Below are 16561 nucleotides of genomic sequence, written 5' to 3'. Positions count from 1 at the left end.
TGGACTATGGGGCCACATTTATTTATTTTGACTGTTATGGATATAATAAATCATTCTAAAATAATGTTGACATTTGTGCATTCTGCTAACATGGCAGTTTAACAGCCTGCTCCATATACTGCTGCTTGAGTTAAGGATTTGCTATCACATTTTCCAGCTTAGTTCTCCCAATCTTAACACAGCAGACAGTGGTAATGTCAACTGCAGAAGTGCCAAGAGAGAAAAAGATGGATAATGTATTCATATTTATGGGCGATTTTAAACTTCATGCCATTGAGCACAATTCTCTGAATGGCTCTTTTAGCTCACAGCTTTTGCTTCTTTTCTCTGTCTTTGGGCTACATGAAGGCTTTTTTCGCTTTAGGTATGGCTTTCACTTTGATTTAATCCTGCTCTCTCTGCCCACCAACAGGAACACAGAATGCATTAGCAAGAAAGATATCATAATTGAAATCAATACCATGACTTTGAAGAGTGTTTCCATGATGAGTTCTGGTCCTGTGTATTTTATATGCTGCCATAACCATGTTGATGTAATGGATTAGACATTTCCATCAATTCAGTCCATACCACCCCCTCCCCTCCACACACACAGACACACTAGCACAATGCTTAGAAACATTTCTTTTAGACTGAATTTATTGTTCAGCTCTTGGCCTGCCAGTTGTTTGATTAGACTGAACCATTCAATACATAAAAAGAAGAGATGTACTTGTTCTTCAGGTCAAAAATGTGATTCAAGCACCACGGTGAACACTTTGTCTGCCTTCACTATAAAAGTACTAATTCAGATGTGCAAATGAGCATATATTTCCATTTCTGATTGCTATTTGCTTGACATTTCCCCCCTTGACTTCTAATCATTGTTGACTCCTGAAACCTTCTTGGCCGTACTTGACTGCCCATATTTTCCTCCACTAATTCATTAGGTGAGCTTTTTCTAGCACTTTGCCATTCTACCATGTGCCGATCACTCAAACACAAACTTTGAAATTTTGCAGGTGTGGAATGAATTGGGGTGATGACCTCTGTGTGTCTTGTTTTCCTGTAGAAAACATGTGTATGAAATTCTAAAGAAGGACCTTAATACTGAATACCAAAGCCAGACAACCCACCTCTGAAATTGTCTTCTGTGAGTTTTTCTAGTAACATCCTGGCCTTGGTAGTGGAGAAGCAGCCATAGTAGCCACACTTAGGATGTCCTAACTTTCTTACAAACAACCATGATAAGAATTTGGCATTTCCTGCAGAAGAAAAAGAATTTTTGCTTTAAAAATTTTTTGCTTAGAAAATTCTCCATAAAAAGTACAGTAGTGATGCATACCAGATCCCTCTGGTGCTCACATTTTTTTTTTTTTTTTTGTTTTGGGTCTTCTTTTTGTGACCTTTGATTGTCCATGACTTCCTTGAATACCTGCAAAACTTCAACAATTGTCAGATGTCATAAGAGTAGATTTCTAGACAAAGGGAATGTCATAAGCCATTAGCATTTTTTAATCCATTGATTTTATGCATGTGAATATAAAGGAAACCTTAATCAAGATGAGTTTATTTGCTACTATGGATACCAATGAGCTTCCCAAGTGACGCTAATGGTAGAGAACCCACCTGCGAATACAGGAGATGTAAGAAGACATAGATTCAATCCCTGGGTCGGGCAGATCCCCTGGAGGAGGGCATGGCAACCCACTCTAGTATTCTTGCCTGAAGAAACCCATGGACACAGAAGCCTGGCACACTACAGTCCATATGATTACAAAGAGTGGAACACAAGTCAAGTGACTTAGCACACACACATGCAAGGATACCAACATATTTTTCTTAAACTTCTATCTTTAGCTCTTGCTTTCTCTAAATTAACATTTGTATTCTGTCTAATATCTCAAAGTTCTGTTGAAATTAGGAAAAATATTTATTTTTTTCTTTTTGTTCATTTTGCTTTTCTGAATATAAATGTCAAGCATAATCTTTCAATCTCTCACAAGCACATTTTAAGTGTATACCTATAACAAATCGTAAAATGCTGTCCTTTTTTTTCAGTCTTTATGACGTTTTAATTTTAAAGATGAAATTTATTTCAAAAGTTCTTATATAAACCAATCATGAATAAACTTTTATAATGAACTTCTCAAATCTTTTTACTATCTACCTTTCTGGCTCAGCTGGTAAAGAATACGCCTGCAATGTGGGAGACCTGGATTCGATCCCTGGGTTGGGATGATCCCCTGGAGAAGGGAAAGGCTCCCTACTCCAGTATTTCTGGCCTGGAGAATTCCATGGGACTGTATAGTCCATGGGGTCACAAAGAGTCAGACATGACTGAGTGACTTTGACTTTCTTCTTGGGATAGCTTTGTTATAATACTATTACATTTCCTTTTTTATTCAAATGAACTGTTTTCAAGATTAATGATTATTAGCAAATCTTGATGCAAGATAAACATGATACTATAAAATTACCATTTCCTATCAACTATCTAAAGTAAAAAAGTATTTGGTACTAAGTGTTCTTATGTTCAAATTCTAAAAGTAATTTTTAGTCCCAAGGGAACTTGGTACTCCAAGACTTAAAAAAAAATTTTTTTAATGATATTTACATAATACATATATTTTTAATCACTAAGTTCCTTCTCATCACTGAAGTATGTGCTTTTCTTTATCCTTGGGCGTCTTGAATCATCTGATGTTGAAGGACCTCCTGAACTGGGTTTCCATTTTTTTTGTTCTTCTTCAATTTTGGCTTGCTGGAAAGCTATGGCCTGACTGAGGCTGTCAAGAGCAGGATCTTCCCCTTCATCTTCACTTTCTTCTACTTCTTCAATTTCTTCTTCTGGCTCAGGAATTTTCTTTTTTTTTCTTTTTCTCTTTCTTCTTTGGAGGTTCTCGTTCTCCAAGCATATTTTTAGGGCAGGCATAACTTAAGTGTGCACTTTCCCCCATTCATAACACTTAGATTTATCAAAGTAGTTTCGTCTTCGGATGAACTCAGCTGCTCTTCCATTGTCAATAGCAATGCTTGCTTTTATCACTCTACCAAATAACTGTTTGTTGTTTATTGCCCGGGTACAGTTTTGTGCAGAGTCTTTATCCAAAAATAAAATAAATGCAACCCCTTTACTCCTTCTGGTATCTTTATCTTTCATTATAGTAACCTTTACAACTTTGCCATACTTGGAAAATATCCGATATAAGTCATTGTTGGTCAGGGAAAAGGGCAGATTGGATACATACACTGTGCTTTTACTTGGGGCCAATCCACCACTCATTTCTTCAAGTGGGGTGGGCCCGGGGGGAGGGCCAGAAGAGCGCGAGCCCTCAGCTCACTTGGGGCTCAACCCCCAGCGTTCGTCGCTCCTTGCAGCTGGCATCACGGGTCCCGGGAGGGGTCAGGCGCAGGAGACGAGAACTGTCGTTTTTTTTTAAGTATAGGCATTAAAGGTTGAATCAGGAAATGTTGCATATTTAGAATGTTTTTGATAATCACAAAATGCAAGCTAGAGGATATCTATTTTTTCCATTAAGGTTTCCCTGGTGGCTCAAGGGTAAAGAATCTGCCTGCCAATCCGGGAGATGTGGGTTCAATCTCTGGGTTGGGAAGATCTCCTAGAGAAGGAAATGGCAACCAACTCCAGTATTCTTGCCTGATAAATGTCATGGGCAGAGGAACCTGGTAGGCTACAGTCCATGAGGGTTGCAAAAGGATTGGACATGACTTAGCGACTAAACAACAATAACGTAATGGGGATATTGTTTCCACACACTCACCCTGCAGTGTTGATGGTAGGATTATTTAAAAGCCATTGTCGAGAGGTAAATGATTCCAGTACTACACAGATAATAAATGCATGCATGCAATGCTTAAAATAAATGTACAACTCTAGAAGATACTTAATATAAGTGGTTCCTAGGAGAGGGCAATGGCACCCCACTCCAGTGTTCTTGCCTGGACAATCCCAGGGACAGAGGAGCCTGGTGGGCTGCCGTCTATGGGGTCGCACAGAGTTGGACACGACTGAAGCAACTTAGCAGCAGCGGCAGCAGAGATGTTAATTTTTACTAAGTAATTGAAAAGTGGGTGTTTCTAAACTGAGGTAATAATTTTACTTTTATTGACAAACAGAAACAAGAGGAAGTTTGTGTTTGTTACACAAATAGCCTCTGCTGCCTTTAAACAGAAAAAACCCAAACTACAGCAACAACAAGTAGAACCCAGGAACAAACAATGTATGTGTTTCTTAATAAGTCACTTTTCTGTCACTAGCTGCTATATAAATTCTCAGGAAACCAGGCAGAATAAAGGTATGCTGATTCATTTCATTTTTTTGTGCTTATCTGTTTATTTTCCTGAAGTTGTTTGATCACTCTGGCTTTTCATTTTCCATATCTTTATGGCTGTATGGACTATTTCTGAAGATTGGCTCAATATATCAGAACACCATCTCTCCTGCCTTGTTAAGTTTCCTCCAGAAAAACAGTTCTTAAATAGCTTCCCTTCCCCCTTTATTGAAGCTTATCCAACAATTGCACTCTCTAGGAACTTTGAAAAAATGAAGCTGATTAAATGTTTCTGCAGTTTCACAGGCCTGTCTGTATCTTGGAATGTTCAAGATGAGAATCTGTTGACATGGATAACTAATAACATATAAGTGTATCTTCTGTGCTTTGCTTAAACATGTTGTTGCACAGGCAAAGCTTTTCATGCAGCATCAGATTCAGTTTAACCATGAAGGAAAATATTGCAGAATGAATGTTCAATGTCTGTATTTTGTTTGCACAGCCATGAGTCTACAGATATGTATGTGTATATGTTAGGATGTGACACAAGAGTTTTCTAGTTAAGTGTCTTCTGTGATTTGTGAATAGACAAACTCTTTAATAAACAAATTTGTTCATATTCCCATTGAAATTCATTTAGTTCAATGCTGCCCAATAGACCTTTCTGCAGTGATGAAATTATTCTGTATTTGTACTGTTCATTGCAGTAGCCACTAGCTCCATGTGGCTTGTGCACGTGGCTTGTGACTAGTGTGACTGAAGATCTGTATTTTTAAATTTTATTTTATTGAGTTAAATTTAAATAGCCACTTATAAAGGTAGCTGTTGCTTTGGACAACTCAGAGCTAGTTGATATATGAATTCAACTTGACATGATTAAATCATTATTTTGTTCAGAGTGTACATGTAGTCAAGTACCTTCAGCACCTCAGAGCTAAAAGAGGATACACGACTTCTCCCCTAAATCCAGTTCATGAACACATTGTGTATGAACAGAATGAAGCTAGTTATATTAATAAAGGGAACGTACAGGAGACCATACCAGAGAGTAGTTCAGGGTATGCACCTTAGAGTATGACAGACTTGAGTTCAAATCCTGTCTCTGACCTGCACTTGCCCTATTATCTTAGAGAAGACATTTAAAGGTCTCTGAGCTTCCATTTTCTAAGTTATAATTGGAGCTAATAATAATGAAATCAAGTCTATACAAAACTTAACACTCAACACAGAGAAGTGACGATGGTAAAGGTGATCCTGTTCATGATAGTGTCCCCTTCATACATTCAGACTTATTTAATCCCATTACTTCTATTCAAATACGTCTACATTTCTCAGATGAGACAACTAAAACTCAAAGTCACTATATTCAAAATCACTTAACTAATCCAAAATTTAAATTATAAGTCTAATTCTAAAGACCTCATTCTACTACTTACTTCTTTTTAGTTCAGTTCAGTCACTCAGTCGTGTCTGACTTTTTGCAACCCCACGGACTGCAGCACGCCGGGCCTCCTTGTCTATCACCAACTCCCGGAGCTTGCTCAACCTCATGTCCATCGAGTCAATGATGCCATCCAAACATCTCATCCTTTGTCGTCCCCTTTTTCTCCTGCCTTCCAGCTTTCCCACCATCAGGGTCTTTTCCAATGAGTCGGTTTTTCGCATCAGGTGGCCAAAGTATTGGAGTTTCAGCTTTAGTAACAGTCCTTGCAATGAATATTCAGGACTGGTTTCCTTTAGGATTGATTAGTTTGATCTCCTTGCAGTCCAAGGGACTCTCAAGAGTCTTCTCCAATATCAACAGTTCAAAATCATCAATTCTTCAGCACTCAGCTTTCTTTATAGTCCAACTCTCACATCCGTACACAACTACTGAAAAAACCATAGCTTTGACTAGATGGACCTTTGTGGGCAAAGTAATGTCTCTGCTTTTTTATATACTATCTAGGTCTTTCATAGCTTTTCTTCCAAGGAACAAGCATCTTTTCCAATTAGACCTTCCTGCCAAAAGTCTAAACTTTTATTCTTAACTACAGGTTTGTCACCCTGAAGGTGATCTAAGTCACATTTAGGGATGAGAATACTAAGTAGGTTGTTGACCTCAGCCTTTAAAATAGGATTACCAAGGAAGCAAAAAAGGAAGAAAAGACTAAAGCAAACAACAAAGAAATATGGGGGAGTAACTCTCTCTGAATCTATATTTGAAGAATATACATTTCCTACCTTCTGAAAGAAGGTGGATGGCAGAGAGAAAAAAGAGAATATAAGTCACACAAATATGAATGACTTGTCCTTAAGGTTCAAGCCCTACCTGGCTCTACTTACCTATTTCAAACAATAAATGCAACAAAAGTTTCATAAAATATGGGTTCCCACCTTTCAAAAAGCATAACTCTAACTGATACGTTCATTACCATCATTTTATCAGGCTAGACTAATCAAATTAACAACTTTTTCTTTGCTGGAGTAGGGATAGGGAGACAAAAGCCTGACTGCAAAAGAGACCAACAGTTCCCTTTTCCTATGTTTAAGTATGGCAGAAAGACTTTGAAAGCACACCTTCAAAATTATTCTACTACCTGAGTGGTAGACCCTTTGATAGATGCTCCCTAGAGGTGAAGGAGATTTGTGTTATGACTCAATGCCAGGAAATACAACTGCCTTCAAACTAAAAAAAAGAAAAAAACAGAGATGGAATTGACATTTTCCTGGTAAATCCAAATAATCTAGGTCATGATTCCTAACTGGTGAGTAACTGACTCCTGCTGGGATATAGTAATTAATTGCGAGAACCCATTGATTAATCTATATTTGTAGAGACTTGATTGGTAGACAGAATAAATAAATATTATATAAGCTGCATATACATGTTGCAAGGTTTAAAAATATACATATGTGGTTTAATTGCAAAGATGGATTGATTTTAAACAGGAAATTCAGAGTGCTTGTGAAATTATGCATTTTCTCAACCACCATCAGAGAAATACAAGCAGTAGCATCTTGGGAGAATCTATATTATTCAAAGTCTGTCATGAAAATAATACCATACTGAAGCTCAGTTCCTGGCTCCATATGGCCTTCCCGAGACCTTCTGGGAATGATGCTTCTTTCTTGATTATGTGATATTTACTCTTGCATTTAAACTCTCTAACTGGATAGAAGCCTCATAAAGAAATGAATTTTTTTTTAAATTTTTGTTCTAATACCAAAAAATAGTCACAGAAACAGTATCTAAAATACAGAGATGAGTTCATAAAACCCTACCAATTCTAGAGCTACTGATTCATTTGTCTACTCAAATTTTATAGAAGTGTGGAAGCTTGAATTCAATTTTATTAAGGACATACATACAGTCCTTCCACTTAAAGTACTATGGGTCTTTATTTTTTTCTTTAGAAGAGTTTTATAAAACTTGCTGTTGATTATAGTATCACAAAACATTTATTGTATCTCTCAGCTTATTAGCTCATATGGATAACATCTATTATAAAGAAACCCAATTTTTAAAATTCTTTCAACTAATTTCCATGAATTAACAATATCCCATTAAACTGATAGAATTCAAGGATAGAAAATAACACAATTCCCAATTACTCTATTAAGTTCTACTTTAGAAATCTGTGGTCCAGTGACTACTAAAGTGTAGGGAAATTGTTCAAATTGTTGTCTTCAGCTTTTTTGTTTATTTATAATCTACTGATTCAATGCCTAAAGTCACTGAGAAACACAGCTGGAGATGTAGCCACCACCAAGAACCCAAAGCCATTAGAACTTGAAAAAACATTGAAATAATTGGGCCTTGAGTTTAGTACAAACAAATTAATGTGATCTCATGCCATACAGAACATGGATTGTTTCTGACCTTATAGAAGGAACAAAATTCATTCAGGATTTCTTTTTGTTTGATTAAAATAGCTTTAGAGTAAGCTCACTGGAAGTTCTTTTGAATTATTTATGCTTATAGCCCTAAAGCTAAGTAGATAAGTTGTTGGAATTTTTTTTTTAATGTGAATAGCTTTATAGCTTGTCTTCCCATGATTATAAGCCTGAGAGGATGAATCTGTTTTCTTATCAGTTGAAGTAAAATATAAGATACACCAAGGTGTTCATTTACTAAAATATTTCCATTACTTATTAATCAAGCCACACCATTATTTCACCATACTCCCGAAATGTTCTAGAATTGTTCTGATTGTCTATAAATGTACTCTTTCTGAACAGTAAATTTATTAACTATGAACTTATACCTTAAGTTTCTCCAAGACAAAGATATCTTTATTTTTTCATTTTAGCTTAATGTTGGCCTATAATTCAAAAGTTTTACTAAACTGAACTATTACTAACAGTGATTTGATTTTTATACTTTAAAATAAATCCACAAGTCAGGACACAAAAATTCTTTGTAAGACCATCAGGCAATACATCCTGACTTTTAGTTCAGAAAATATGAGCACTATAACCAGGAAGTACCAACAATGTCATGAGACCAATTGCAGTATGAACAGAAATTTCCAAAGGAAGCTGAAGCTAAGAGCTACTAGAAAGAGTTCTTTAGATTTATAAGCTCCAGACAGATGACACCAACAGAGTGAGACAGAAAGAATAAGATATACAGTGAGTCTAACAGAATATTTCCAGCACCAAACCATGTATCACATATATCAGGTATTCAATGTATGTTTGATATATGAAAATCTCTAATGTATTAAAACTAAAATCAACATCATCAGGAAATGTTTAGAAGGTAGATATATAAGATCTATGAGAGAAAGCTTTAAAAAATGTCAGTATAGTGTGTGGAGATTGGCAGCACAATTTCATAACTGCTTTCAAGCTTACATAAGCTTATTAAGAGTTTTGCACTCTGTGATAAATGGATTAAGAAGAAAGTTGGCATATGGAACACATCCATTTATCTTTCCTCCCTCTTAAAACTTCATTAATTTAGCTATACAGGAACAAACCCAGAAAGGACAAAGAAAAGGAAAGAGGCTATAACAGCAGAAAAGTGATAATCAATAAAATGGTAGGAAATGGAAAGTAGATGACCAAGTGCTAAAGACTTAGTAGAACAGACTATGGACTAAGGACTAAGGATTCGCTCAGTTGTGTCTGACTGTTTGTGACCCTGTGGACTGTAGCCCAGCAGGCTCCTCCATCCATGGGATTCTAGGAACAGCCTAAATACCTGCAGGAGGCAGAAGGTGATAGCCATGTGAAGTGAGCTGATTCAAGTCTACACAAATGCTCAGGAATTATAGACATCATGTACCTCTGAACACTTGGGTGAGTGAGTATAAAAACTGCCATATCATTTGAAAACCTGTACAAAAAGCATCCAGAAGCCCCCATCTCTTCACTCAACTGTAGTAGATAGGAGCCTTATACTCTGTAGAAATTAAATTAGGAAAGTTCTCCAAGAAACCAGATAAAATAAATGGGAAAAAAATAGGTACAATTTTGTACACAGGAAATGAGAATTAGCTATGAATCTCCCCAACTTTACACATGAGTCTACCCCCTGGCTACCCGCACCAGAACTTTGCAATAGAAGGCTCATAATTCCAGGTTCCTCTTACCTCCTTTCTATGGAGAAATGGGCACATTGGATAAAGAAGATTCACCACAAGATATATCATCATAAAATACTTTATACAGGCTTAACAGAGTGTTGTCTGTATCAAAATGTGAAGAAAATGTGAAGAGTTGCATATGAGCTCCCCCTTCCCCCCAGGAGCTGTAGTAGCAGAGGTCTGTTGTTTTTGGCTCTAAGGCTTGTGGGGATTTTTAAACTCAAACTTAAAATTCTAAACATAAAAGTCTCTTTTAATTGCATTAGGATATAAATGGGCAATTATGTATTTATAAACACTAAACATTTTAGAAACAACTGTAAGAATTCTTATATTAGTTTTAATAAAAAGTAAGCTAGGGCCAAAATAATAGCTCAGTAATGTCCGACTCTTTGCGACCCCATGGAGTGTAGCCCACTTAAGCTCCTCTGCCCATGGGATTCTCCAGGCAACAATACTGGAGTGGGTAGCCATTCCTTTCTCCAGGGGATTTTCCTGACCCAGGAATTGAACCCAGGTCTCCTGCACTGCAGGCAGATTCTTTACTGTCTGAGCCACCAGGGAAGCCCAAAATAATGAACACAAGTCCAATATTTGGTATAAAAGGAACTGTATTTTGAGATGGGCTTGGAAACCAAAACCAATTGATAACATTCACTTAAGCCAAAAGGCAGATCTTAAATTTCCAACCTACTTACTTGGGCTCCATGTGAACAGAAGGAACAGCCAGATCAGATGAGATCAGTTGCTCAGTCGTGTCCGACTCTTTGTGACCCCATGAATCGCAGCACACCAGGCCTCCCTGTCCATCACCAACTCCTGGAGTTCACTGAGACTCACGTTCATCGAGTCAGTGATGCCATCCAGCCATCTCATCCTCTGTCGTCCCCGTCTCCTCTTGCCCCCAATCCCTCCCAGCATCAGAGTCTTTTCCAATGAGTCAACTCTTCACATGAGGTGGCCAAAATATTGGAGTTTCAGCTTTAGCATCAGTCCTTCCAAAGAACACCCAGGACTGATCTCCTTTAGAATGGACTGGTTGGATCTCCTTGCAGTCCAAGAGACTCTCAAGAGTCTTCTCCAACATCACAGTTCAAAAGCATCAATTCTTCGGTGCTCAGCTTTCTTCACAGTCCAACTCTCACATCCATACATGACCACAGGAAAAACCATAGCCTTGACTAGACGAAACTTTGTTGGCAAAGTAATGTCTCTGCTTTTGAATATGCTATCTAGGTTGGTCATAACTTTCCTTCCAAGGAGTAAAGCGCATTTTAATTTCATGGCTGCAGTCACCATCTGTAGTGATTTTGGAGCCCAGAAAAATAAAGTCTGACACTGTTTCCACTGTTTCCCCATCTATTTCCCATGAAGTGGTGGGACCGGATGCCATGATCTTTGTTTTCTGAATGTTGAGCTTTAAGCCAACTTTTTCACTCTCCACTTTCACTTTCATCAAGAGGCTTTTTAGTTCCTCTTCACTTTTCTGCCATAAGGGTGGTGTCATCTGCATATCTGAGGTGATTGATATTTCTCCCGGCAATCTTGATTCCAGCTTGTGTTTCTTCCAGTCCAGAGTTTCTCATGATGTACTCTGCATAGAAGTTAAATAAACAGGGTGACAATATACAGCCTTGACAAACTCCTTTTCCTATTTGGAACCAGTCTGTTGTTCCATGTCCAGTTCTAACTGTTGCTTCCTGACCTGCATACAAATTTCTCAAGAGGCAGATCAGGTGGTCTGGTATTCCCATCTTTCAGAATTTTCCACAGTTTATTGTGATCCACACGGTCAAAGGCTTTGGCATAGTCAATAAAGCAGAAATAGATGCTTTTCTGGAACTCTCTTGCTTTTTCGATGATCCAGCGGATGTTGGCAATTTGATCTCTGGTTCCTCTGCCTTTTCTAAAACCAGCTTGAACATCTGGAAGTTCACGGTTCACATATTGCTGAAGCCTGGCTTGGAGAATTTTGAGCATTACTTTACGAGTGTGTGAGATGAGTGCAATTGTGGGGTAGTTTGAGCATTCTTTGGCATTGCCTTTCTTTGGGATTGGAATGAAAACTGACCTTTTCCAGTCCTGTGTCCACTGCTGAGTTTTCCAAATTTGCTGGCATATTGAGTGCAGCACTTTCACAGCATCATCTTTCAGGATTTGGAATATCTCCACTGGAATTCCATCACCTCCACTAGCTTTGTTCATAGTGATGCTTTCTAAGCCCCACTTGACTTCCCATTCCAGGATGTCTGGCTCTAGGTGAGTGATCACACCATCGTGATTATCTGGGTCGTGAAGATGTTTTTTGTACAGTTCTTCTGTGTATTCTTGCCATCTCTTCTTAATATCTTCTGCTTCTGTTAGATCCACACCATTTCTGTCCTTTATCGAGCCAAGTTTCATTTAAAAAACAAAAAAGTCAAGTTTCTCCTTCAGGTCTCACAATGTTGGCAGACAGTGGAATTCTATTTTTGGAATTAAACATAGCTAATTATTTTTAGGCATGGCACCAAAAGCTTATGTCTTCAGATTCAGCAGTTCCCAAAATTTCTTTCTGGACTTTTCTCTTGGGTCCCTATAATTCATATTCCAAAGTTGAGATAACATATATAAACTACAAATATGAGAACATCCTTTACTCTTAATGAATCAGGTTGAGGATTGAGAAGAAGAAATATCGTATAGAATGTAGGAGATCTTTTGTGTTTTTAGATATTGGAGGTGAGAGGAGAGGGTTTATTCTCCTAATGAGGAATTTATTAGCCAGATATATTTTATTTTCATGACAAATGCCTCCTCATCACAAGAAATCAAACAGATTCTTAAGAAAGGAATAGAATTTGAAGAAAGATTTTTTTAAACGCATGAGTCAACTTATCTGAAATCCTTATAAATCCTTTACAATTTATGTAAAGTAACTAAAAATTATGAAATTGTTTTTTAAGAATCCTAAATGATATTAAATGGTCTTTAATCCTATTTAACAGGATTTGATTCCTCCAATTGACATATTTACAGTGGAAAATTGGTAAATATACTGCATTTGACATGAAATTCAGTGCTAACCTGAAAGGACCTTTATGAATAATGTTTGTTTACAGGTGATCATATTTAAAAGAATTGCATTTAAGCAGAGTGAAAAATAAGTCATCAGTAACTGTAAATATGTAAGGCAGAGGACTTAAATCAGACCCTGTGGTTAAACATTAAATATATTAATTTTCCTGAGAGCAATTTCATTTTAAGTAATTCAATTAGCCTAAATAATATTTGACGAAGAAAATGTCAATCCAGATTTTGGCACTTAGGGATGGTCATTTAGTGTTACTCTCGTATACTGGCCACATGTAGTATGGCAGTTGTGACACAAGCTTTTGTAAGAAAAAGTTTAGTAACAATTAACTTCAGAGCATGATGTGAATAAGAAATCATAGAGCTATAATGGAAAAGATGATACAAAAACAAAGGAAAGTATATTTGCTAATAATACAAATGGAGAAGGAGCATTACTATTTCACAATTTGTCTGAATGGGTCCTTTAGTTAGAACACTAATAAGCATTATTTATTTAGATAACTAATAATAAATTCTTTCCACAGAGAATTCCACGGAAGATTCATAATGTCTTACAGGAAATGAATACAATAAAATGTGTATGTGTTTTGTGACACATATATGTATGTACACATATACCAAAAAAAGTTTATATAGAGAGATATACATATGTATGCCCCAAAGATATAAATACAGATACATAGAGAGATGTGAATGAAGTCGAAAAATACAACTGAGTAAAAATAGTTGCTACAGTGACATTGTAACCTGGCTTTGACTATCCTGGAAGCCAAGATTAAAAGGTGTTCCATGGGACACTAGTCCCTCATGACATTCAGTGAATAAACATGTTTGGTATCAAGTAAGTTTGAAAAGGTTATATACTGTATACATTCCGTGACCCTTTTTGGAGACTTGGAGTACAAGTCTCGGAGTACAAGAGACCAAAATAGTACAGGCTCTGATGAACCACAGAAAAACCAAATTGTGGAGTTTTGTAGCCCATTATTTCCCAAATGTTTTGGTCACATAATCCCTTTTCCTATGTTTGCTTCATTTTACACCCATTATATCCCCATGAAATAGCATTCCACTGAATGCTCTGGAATTCAGTCTTTGTGCTGTTTGCTTTCAGGAAGCTTATAACAAGTGTTCTAACTATAATATTTTGTGATGCAGGTGTTATCTATTTTATTTATTCCATTGATGCTAATACTTTGTATGACATGGCATTTTTTCCTGATTCTATTTATTGTTTTATTATTGTCTAATTTTTCAGTATATATTCCCTGTGAGTCCATTCATTCATTATAGAAACTTTAATAAGGTTTCCAATTATCACAATTCAGCCCTTGATTTTTTTTTTTTTTTCAGAAGTCTTCCATGTATCATTCCGTTTCCTCACTCTTTACATGACTCACCACCTTCCCCTCTTCAGAGCCTAAGCCAGAGGGATACCTCTTCTTGTAACAGCCCACAAGACGGGGCACTGCTAGGACTGTCACACTTGGAATCCATCTATATGCTATCCAAACCAACTCCAAGGGGTTTATCGCAAGAAAATAATGCTTACCAACAATACCAAAGCATTGCTCAAAAGAGTGAATATTACAGAAAAACCAAAATCCTCCCCCCTCCAAAAAAAAAAGATTAAATTATGGTACCTAAACACACTGAAATACTATGCTGTCATTTAAAATTATCTTTTATGAAAATACTTAATGTCATGTAATTTTTTTCACTCTGTATTATTTTATAAAATATAGCCTTAATCATTATACATGGGAGGTTATACTTTTTTTGTAATTTGAAGAATGGAATTATGTCTGGCTTTTTGTTTCACTAATTACCTAAATGTATTCGATTATTTACTGAGCCCCCACTAAATAATGCTACAGTATGTGCTAAGGTGACAGCAATGGCCAAAACCAAGCCCCCAGTTTACAGAGTTTATGTTCTAGTACACCAAGCATGCACGGTTTTGTGCAATAAAATCAACTAAGAATTTTTTTTTTTTAATTTATTTTTATTTGTTTATTTGGCTGCCCCAGGTCTTAGTTGCAGCATTCTGGATCTTCAATATTCATTGCAGCACATGGATTCTTTTCGTTCCAGTGTGCAAACTCTTAGTTGTGGCATGTGGGATCTAGTTCCCTGACCAGGGATTGAACCCAGGCCCCCTGCTTTGTCAGTATAGAGTCTTAGACACTGGCCCTTCAGGAAAGTCCCCAAAGTAAGAGTCATTTTGGATGACTTTTCTCATCTTCTGTTAACGAAATGTTTAGATGGAGAATATTTATCTGAGAAGTGTCTATTCCTATAGGTACTCCAAGAATATTATTTTGTGCCATGCCATGACCCAAGCTTAGGGTGAAAAGTGCTAGCTACCATTTATTGAGAATTTATTTCGTGCCAGACACAAAGTTAGAAATTTTACTATATTTCTCCCAACTCAGATTATCCCTATGATGCATTTGTGAAAATAGAGTCTCACAAAAATTAGGTTACTTGCCCAAGATAATACACTAATGAATGAGGAAGTCATAGGAACAGCACTTGAGTCAGGATTTTCTGCACTGAAAGTCCGTCTTTTGTTTTGCTTCTAAGCAGTATATATGACTCTAAAGGAAATGTTAGTGCAAAGCTTTTCAAGTGGGAAAAGTCAGAAGAAACATTGCTACCACCTCCAGGAGAGAATCACTACCCTAAAAATGAATAAGTCAACTTTTGCTTCTGAGTCTTTTCAGTGGTTTTCAAAAAATAATTAGCTATTACCTCTTGCATCCAAATTTCCAGATATATTTGTTGAAGATATAGTCTGCTGGTTGTCACCTCAGACTTACTGAATCAAGCTTTCAAAAGGGGAGTTATGGATAGAAGTGTGTCCCCCTGCCCCAAATTCATGTTTTGAAGTTCTAGTCCTCTGTATCTCCGGATGTGATCCATCTCAGAAATGGGATCATTGCAGATGTGATTAGTCAAGCTAAGATGAAGTCATTGTAATAGAGTGTATGAACGGTGTCCTTATAAAAAGGAGAATTTTAACACTCACACACGGAAATAATGCCTTGTGAAAATGAAGGCAGTTATCCACAATGCAAGGAACATGCAAAGCAGCAGAAGCTATTAGGGAAATGGGGAACAGATCTTCTCTGTGAGGATCCTCTCTCAAAGACTTCAGAAGGAACCAACCCTGTGAACAACTTGATTTTGTACATTCAGCCTCCAAACTTGTAAGACAATAAATATCTGGGTTTTAAACCATCCACTCCAAGGTTCTTTGCTACAATGACCCTAGAAAACTGAACTGTAGGGGCACCTGCATTTAAAGGGAGTATCCCAGATGATTCTGATGAACTCTCAAGTCTGAGAACTGAAGAATTAGTACCAACCCATGAGATAGACAGGAGGACCATCGGAGTAGCAGTCATTGCCAGGGCTTGTGCTATGGCTTTTTCTAAGGTAACGGGAGAATCTTGAAAGGGGAAAGATGAGGAGTAGGAGGAGACTAGGGGTGAGGAAAGAAAAAAAGAGGGTTGTGGGGTGGGGAGGAGCACACCATCAGAGGGCGACTTGGCTCTTGTGGCACAATTTCCTCCTTAGGAAAGAAAAAATGACAACAGAGACTTCAGAATCTCAATGATAGTAGTATGATTTGGA

The 16561-nt window shown here is 37.1% G+C and overlaps 1 protein-coding gene and 1 pseudogene across 5 annotated transcripts in view; one reads left to right on the top strand and one right to left on the bottom strand.

Moving 5' to 3' along the window:
- The window catches only part of LINGO2 (leucine rich repeat and Ig domain containing 2), a 1449181-nt gene that overhangs the window by 1155650 nt on the left and 276970 nt on the right, over positions 1-16561 (top strand). The gene's annotated exons all lie outside the window — the stretch shown is intronic.
- On the bottom strand, positions 2589-3399 carry LOC102270460 (zinc finger CCHC-type and RNA-binding motif-containing protein 1 pseudogene; annotated as a pseudogene).

The sequence above is a fragment of the Bos mutus genome, chromosome 8 (assembly GCF_027580195.1).
Source record: "Bos mutus isolate GX-2022 chromosome 8, NWIPB_WYAK_1.1, whole genome shotgun sequence".
Taxonomy (NCBI): domain Eukaryota; kingdom Metazoa; phylum Chordata; class Mammalia; order Artiodactyla; family Bovidae; genus Bos; species Bos mutus.
This window is presented reverse-complemented; position numbering and strand designations above follow the sequence as displayed.